Genomic DNA, 6,597 nt, shown 5'->3' with positions numbered 1-6,597 from the left:
CTCCCCTCTCTCTGAGACCACAGGCCTTCCCTTCCTCCCTTCTGTGACTCCATCTCAAAAAGAAAGGCAGTCACCTTTCTTAGAGGGCTGCAGGGGAGGTCAAGGTTCACGAAGGCAAAGGACAGACTCCCCTGAGGGCTTGGGAGCTTTCTGTTTCCCTGATCAACGGTTTCACCAGGGGTGCAGGTCTCCATAGGGCACCCCAGGGACTGAGGAGAATCTCTCTGGGCTCCCTGATAGGCCAGAGAGGGGCAGAGTGGTGGCCCCCAGAGCCGGTGAGGAGGGAAACTGCTCTCTCTGTGCTGCCCTGAGTTCAGGCGTCTGCTGGGAGCTTATTGAGAAGCCACAGCTCGACCTGGGGGTGAAGACGCTGAGAGATTGGTGGCAACAGCAGCCAGACCAGTGTCCCCTGTCAACTGCCCTGCCCCTTTAGTGTTTCTTCCTTGCATGTGAATGGAGGTGTAGGGGGTGGGGAGCAGGAGGGAGGTCAGCCGGGTGAGAGGCAAGAGGGCAAGAGAATCAGCATGGCCTAGTGAAAAGAGTCCAGACCTGGGAATCGGGAGACCTCAGTTATAATCCCAACTCTGCCATTTGCCTGCTGTATGACTTTGGACAAGTCCCTTAACTTCTCTGAGCCTTAGTTTCCTCATCTGTAAAATGGAAATAAGATGCCTAGTTTGTTGGGGGGGTTTTAATGGTATTTGTTAAGTGCTTACTAGGTGCCGAGGCATTTTACAAAGCACTGGGGTAGGTACAAGATAAAATGGTTGGACACAGTCCCTATCTCACATAGGGCTAACAGTCTTAATCCTCATTTTGCAGGTGAGGAAACTGAGGCACAGAGAAGCAAAGTGACTTGACTAAGGTCACACAGCAGACAAGTGGCAGAGCTGGGATTAGAACCCAGGACCTCTGACTCCCAGGCCCTTGCTCTTTCCACCAAGCCACACTGCTTCTCTGTTCTCTCTCTTCATTAGACTTTGAGCTCCATGAGAGACAGGCACTCCGTCCTGTCTGATTGTATTGTATCTACCACAGTGCTTGACACATAGTAAGTGTTTAACAAGTACCCCAGTACTAATAATAAAACAAGAATACTTTGGCGGAAACAGGATGTTAAAAGAGTTGGAAAACCCTGTGCTAGAGAGTTAAGCCCTCACCTAAACTGAGGTTACAAGAGATAGTCCAACCTCATCCTCTGTGGACTTTTACAGAGGAGGAAGAGGAGGAGGGGGAGGATCTCAGTGTGAAGCAGCGTGGCGCAGTGGAAAGAGCACGGGCTTTGGAGTCAGGGCTCATGAGTTCGAATCCCAGCTCTGCCACTTGTCAGCTGTGTGACTGTGGGCAAGTCACTTAACTTCTCTGTGCCTCAGTTCCCTCATCTGTAAAATGGGGATTAAGACTGTGAGCCCCATGTGGGACAACCTGATTCCCCTGTGTTTACCCCAGCACTTAGAACAGTGCTCTGCACATAGTAAGCGCTTAACAAATACCAACATTATTATCTGAGACTAGAAGGTGTTTATTTGCTTGTCTCTCCACCCTCCACTGGGCAACTGGGCACACCTCTGTTCCACCCCCCACAGGGGAACAGATAAATGCCGCTATTAAGGACTTAAACCCCCTCTCTCCCTGAAGCTCTGACTCCGACAATCCCAATAATGATAATAATAATGGAATTTGTTAAGCGCTTACTGTGAGCCAGACACTCTACCCTTTAGGGGCAGAGGGCTGGGGGAAAAGCCTCTCTCCCTCCATGAGCACTTAGGTGGTCCTGGGAGCAGCACCGGGGAGCCCAAGGATGGAGTATTTACTGTACCGTACTTTCCCAAGCGTTTAGTTCACTGCTCTGCACACGGTAAGAGCTCAATAAATACAATTGAATGAATAGAGTGGTTTTCTCCAGAAGCCCGGGGACAGAGGAAGTGGAGGAGGAAGAGGAGGCTCAAGATAGGAGAGGCAGCTGCCTCCGCTCCTTCACTGCTTCAGGACTCTCAGCTCACCGGCTGGCCAGCCCCCCGTCAGGGCCCAGCTCCCCTCCCAGGGCTCTGCCCCAAGGCCCCGGGGGCTCCTGGCTGGATGGGAACTCTGTTTCTAAGCAATTGTCTTTCCCCTCATGTTCACTTATGTCTGGTGATAAGGACAATAAGAAGACCAAAACAAAATGGAAAACCCAAGCCAACCCTTCCTAAGAGATCAGAATGTTCTTCTGGAATCAGGGGGTGGAGTATATCAGGCCATTTTAGACAGAAAGTTTGTCGAAGGCAAGGGTTACATCCTGTGAATCTTCTGTACGGTGGCGGGCACACTGAGAATGCTCCATAAATACTAACCCACCAGGGCTGGGGAGGGAAGGGGAGGAGGGGAAGGTGATCTCGGGGAAGGGGTGCGGCTCCCATCTGCCAACAGAACCCCACCCGCCTCCCATCTTTAGGATCTTTGCATTGACCAATTGACTGATTGATTGATAAGACCCTGTTCCCCACCTGAATTTAGGAAAAGCTAATCTAGGTTGGGGGGAGGAGAATGATGGACCTCTAGGATCTCTTGGTGATTCTTTCCAACCTGCAGAGCACTAGCCTCCCTTAGCCTCAGTTCTTTCATCCGAGCAGGAGGAAAAGAGGATCATGGTCTGCAGGGCGTTTGGCTCGTGGCCAATGACAAAAACTCCAGGCGCGCTACAGCAAGTAGATCTGGGCCTCGGTCTCGGTTACTTCAGGAAAGCCTCTGAACATCCGTGACTCAGAATATGCTGAAGTGACATCTGATGAAAGGGGAGGCCCTCTCTGAAACCCCACTTGCCTCCTTCTGGGTGCCCTGGACTGGTCTGCTGTGAAACCATCTTGGATTTCTCCGGCAGCTCTTCGCTCGGAGACTTGAGGTATCTCCCCCATTTCCTCTGATGGCAAGTCTCACAAGATCATAAGAAGAGCCCACCTGGGCTCTGTCTCTGACAGGGGCACGAGGTCACTTGAAAGGATCATGTGCCATCCTCGACACCCATCCTCAAGGAGGGGGAACTGGGGGCTAGTCCTCTCCTGAGAAACTGGTGTTGGAAATCGCTTCGTCTCCCACCTTTCTGAGGCGGAGTCGACAAAATCAAGTGGGAGTCAGGAGATGCAGGTTCTGGTCTAGGTCCTTCCACTTGCTTGCTGGATGACCGTGGGCAGGTCTCTTAGTTTCTCTGTGCCTCAGTTTCCTCATCTGTAGAATGGGGGTAAAACACCTATTCTCCACTCCCCCCTCCTATACTTAGAACAGGGCTTGGGACATTAGTTTTAATAAGTCTATCATTACTGTGGACAGATATAGCCTGCACAACCCTGGCCTCTGCCTTCTCCCCGTCACGCCGACTCTACCCCCAGTGACCTAGTATGGGCCATCCAACAACCCTGACTGCTCTCTTTTGGTCCCTGACCCTCCTCCCAGTGATCCATGGATTTATCCAGACCCTTCTCCAACTCGATGATCCGCTTACCTTCTGCCATGTGAAGGGTTTCCTTGTTTGTTTTGAACCTGCCACCTTCAAGCTTCAGTGGATGGCCCCCTGTCCCAAGGCTGTGGGATTCTGTGTTTGCCTTGTCCATATCCGTCCCAAGTGGGTAAACTTTCATTCAATAGTATTTATTGAGCGCTTACTATGTGCAGAGCACTGTGCTAAGCGCTTGGAATTAACAAGTCGGCAACAGATAGAGACAGTCCCTGCCCTTTGACGGGCTTATGGTCTAATCAGGGGAGACAGACAAGAACAATGGCAATAAATAGAGTCAAGGGGAAGAACATCTCGTAAAAACAATGGCAACTAAATAGAATTGAGGTGATGTACATTTCATTAACAAAATAAATAGGGTAATGAAAATATATACAGTTGAGCAGACGAGTACAGTGCTGAGGGGATGGGAAGGGAGAGGGGGAGGAGCAGAAGGAAATGGGGGGAAAAGAGGGTTAAGCTGCGGAGAGGTGAACGGGGGGCGGGTAGAGGGAGTAGAGGGAGAAGGGGAGCTCAGTCTGGGCCCCCACCCAATTGGCCTCTCTCAATGGGCTTTGGAGTCAGAGGTCATGGGTTCAAATCCCAGCTCTGCCACTTGTCAGCTGTGTGACTGTGGGCAAGTCACTTGACTTCTCGGTGCCTCAGTTACCTCATCTGTAAAATGGGGATGAAGACTGTGAGCCCCACATGGGACAACCTGATTCCCCTGTGTCTACCCCAGCGCTTAGAACAGTGCTCTGCACATAGTAAGCGCTTAACAAATACCAACATTATTATCCCTTCCTCCCTCCTCACCGTGCCATCCTCCCTGAATTGGAGAGTCTCACTAATCTACCAGGGTCCTTGGGAAGGGAACAGAAGGGTTTGCAACACAACCAGTTCCCAGTCAGTTAGGCCAGGAGTCCAGCAGGCTGAACTGTCCCCCTAGTGCCTAGATTCTCCTTCCCCACTGTCTGGCCGGGCATTTCCCAGAAGCCAACAGGGTGGTGTTGCTCTTGCCATCGAGGAGGCTGTGCAATTTCGACTCCACTCCTGGCGATTTATCCCTTAAAAATCTATTAGGGGAGAGAGCAGTCAAGAGACCTGAGTTTGATTCCCAGCTCTTGAATCCCAGCTCTGCCCCTCTGTGTCCTCAGGCAAGTCACTTAACCTCTTGAGATCTCAATTTCCTCAGCTGAAAAATGGGGATAATCATTAATAATAATAATAATTGCGGTACTTCTTAAGCACTTACTATGTTCCAGGCACTGTACCAAGAACTGGGGTGGATACAATCAAATCTGGTTGGACACTGTCCCATGTGGGGCTCATAGTCTCAATCCCCATTTTACAGATGAAGTCACTGAGACCCAGAGAAGTGAAGTGATTTGCCCAAGGTCACACAGCAGACAAGTGGGAAAGTGGGGATTAAAACCCACGGTCTTCTGACTCCCAGGCCCATGCTCCATCCACTATGCCATGCCTGTGGGGGTCAGGGACAGTGTCTGATCTCATAACCTTGTATTTACTCCAGCGCCTAGCACATAGTAAGCGTTTAATAAAGGTCATGATTAATTCATGAATTATTTAATGAGGCCTCGGAGCATCGGTCTTGACAATGAATCTGAGTGATAGCCCAGGTTTCTCCTTTCCGTAGCCCCCGGGCAACACTGGGGCAAAAACTCTGGTCTTGGCCCGGGCCTGGGAGAGCACAGACTCAGCCTTTGTGTGCCTCCAATAACAAGGGCACTGTGTTTTCCTAGCGTCATCCTTCTAGACAGCCCCACTGGAGAGGGAGAGCAGTCCCCAGCTTGCTCCTCTCTGCCTGCTGTTGGAAATCACTTTGTCTCGCGCCTTCCTGAGTCGCCGCAGGTCGATAGAATCAAAATTCTATTAGTCTTAAAATACCACCGGGACATAGGGTGAGTTTTTATTTACCATACCAACCGATATTCCTCTCTAAGCGTTGGGGTGGAACCCAGCACCCACACTGGGGCATTTTCCAGTGAGGAGCGGAGCTGTGCAGGAAATGAGGAGTTCGGCCATTCCTGCAGATTCTTAGGGAGAAAGAGGCCTCCTTGAAGAAACTTCCTTAGCCTGGAGGCCGTGGTGACCCCAAGCGTCTGAGTTCAGGTGAACCCGAAAGGCACACCCCCTGTATTTACGCAGGAACACGCTGGCATCGCCACCCAGATTGGACTCCACGTGATGTTGCTCATGGACAAATAATAATAATACCTGTGGTATTTGTTAAACGCTTAAGGGCTGGGGTAGATACAAAATAATTAGTCCCACTTGGGGCTCACAGTCTAAGAAGGAGGGCGAACGGGTATCGAATCCCCATTTTGCAGATGAGGGAACTGAAGCACAGAGAAATTAAGTAACTTGTTGTTCAAGGTCACACAGTAGGTAATAAGAAGAAGAGTAATTGTGGTGTTTGTTAAGCGCTTATTATGTGCCAGGCACTGTACTAAGTGCTGGGGTAGATACAAGACAATCAGATTGGACACAGTCTCTGTCCCACATAGGGCTCACAATCTGCACCCCCATTTTACAGATGAGGGAACTGAGACACAGAGAATTGAAGTAACTTGCCCAGAGTCAAACTACAGACAAGTGGAGGAGTTGGGATTAGAACCTAGGACCTTTGACTTGCAGGCCTATGCTCTATCCACTAGACCATACTACTTCTTAGATACTTCTTAGATACTTCTAAGATACTTCTTCTTAGGTCACACAGTAGGTAATAAGAAGAAGAGTAATTGTGGTGTTTGTTAAGCGCTTATTATGTGCCAGGCACTGTACTAAGTGCTGGGGTAGATACAAGACAATCAGATTGGACACAGTCTCTGTCCCACATAGGGCTCACAATCTGCACCCCCATTTTACAGATGAGGGAACTGAGACACAGAGAATTGAAGTAACTTGCCCAGAGTCAAACTACAGACAAGTGGAGGAGTTGGGATTAGAACCTAGGACCTTTGACTTGCAGGCCTATGCTCTATCCACTAGACCATACTACTTCTTAGAGATCCTGGAGGCCAGCCCAACCTCTTGGGCTTAGTTGGATTTTACCCCACGGGCTTGCTCAGAACAATGGGACCCGCTACTCCCCGGTCAACCTCACC

The sequence above is a fragment of the Ornithorhynchus anatinus genome, chromosome 11 (genome assembly GCF_004115215.2).
Source record: "Ornithorhynchus anatinus isolate Pmale09 chromosome 11, mOrnAna1.pri.v4, whole genome shotgun sequence".
NCBI lineage: Eukaryota > Metazoa > Chordata > Mammalia > Monotremata > Ornithorhynchidae > Ornithorhynchus > Ornithorhynchus anatinus.
Note: the sequence above shows the minus strand (reverse complement) of the source record.